Here is a 1,677-nt window from a genome sequence, read left to right on the forward strand (position 1 = left end):
AACTATTCCAAAAAAGTCAAGTAGAAGGAAGACTTCCAAACTCATTTTATGAGGCCAGTATAATTCTAATTCCCAAACCAGATACAGACACAATAAAGAAAGAAAACTACAGGCCAATATCCCTGATGCACATAGATGCCAAAATCCTGAACAAAATACTAGCAAATCAAATCCAGCAATACATTAAAAAATTTATTCACCATGACCAAGTGGGATTCATCCCAGGGATGCAAGGCTGGTACAATATTCGCAAATCAATAAATTTGATACACCACATAAACAAAATGAAAGATAAAAACCACATGATCATATCAATAGACACTGAAAAAGCATTTGACAAAATCCAGCATCCATTTCTGATAAAAACGCTCAGAAATGTGGGAATAGAGGGATCATATATCGACATAATAAAGGCCATATATGAAAGACCTACAGCTAACATCATACTCAATGGGCAGAAACTAAAAGCATTTCCCTTATGGACAGGAACAAACAGGGATACCCACCTTTGCCACTCTTATTTAACATAGTACTGGAAGTCTTAGACACAGCAATCTGACATGAAGGGAAAATAAAAGAGATCCACATTGGAAAGGAGGAAGTGAAACTGTCATTATTTGCAGATGACATAATATTATACATAGAAAACCCTAAAGACTCCATCAAAAATCTGCTAGATTTAATAAACGAATTTGGCAAGGTAGCAGGATACAAAATTAACATCAAGAAATCGGTGGCACTCTTATACACCAGTAATGAACTCACAGAAAGAGGAGCTAAAAAAAAACAAACCCATTTCCCATGAGGCAAAAATTTTAAAATACTTAGGAATAAACTTAGTCAAAGAAATAAAGTACCTTTTTGCAGAAAACTACAGGATATTGAAAAAAAGAAATAGAGGAAGATATAAAAAAGTGGAAGCCATACCTTGTTCATGGACTGGAAGAATTAACATCATTAACATGTCCATATTACTCAAAGCAATCTATAGATTCAATGCAATCCCCATCAAAATACCAACGATGTATTTCACAGAACTAGAACAAATACTTCAAAAGTTCATATGGAACAACAACAACAACAAAAAACCCAAATAGCCACAGCAATCTTGAAAAATAACAACAAAGTAAGTGGGATCACAATACCGGATATCAGGTTATACTACAAAGCTACAGCAATCAAAACAACCTGGTACTGGAACAAGAAGAGGCATATAGATCAATGAAACAGAACAGAGAACCCAGAAATGGACCCAAGACATTATGCTCAATTAATATTGACAAAGGAGGTAAGAACATACAATGGAGTAAAGACAGTCTCTTTAATAAATGGTATTGGGAAAATTGGACAGCTACATGCAAACTAATGAAAACTAGACCAACAACTTACACCATGCACAAAAATAAAATCAAAATGGATAAAAGACTTAAACGTGTACTCATGAATCCATAAAAATCCTAGAAGAAAATGTAGGCAACCACATTTCAGACAACATACGTCATAGAATTTTCAGTGATACATCACCTTAAGGCAACAGAAACAAAGAAAAAAATGAACACGTAGGACTACATTGAACTAAAAAGCTTCTGCACAGCAAAAAAAAACAAAAACAAAACAAAACAAAACAAAGAAAACAGCCATCACAATGGAAAGGGAACCCACTGAATGGGAGAGCAT

This window comes from Molossus molossus, unplaced genomic scaffold (genome assembly GCF_014108415.1).
Source record: "Molossus molossus isolate mMolMol1 unplaced genomic scaffold, mMolMol1.p scaffold_m16_p_2, whole genome shotgun sequence".
Lineage (NCBI taxonomy): Eukaryota > Metazoa > Chordata > Mammalia > Chiroptera > Molossidae > Molossus > Molossus molossus.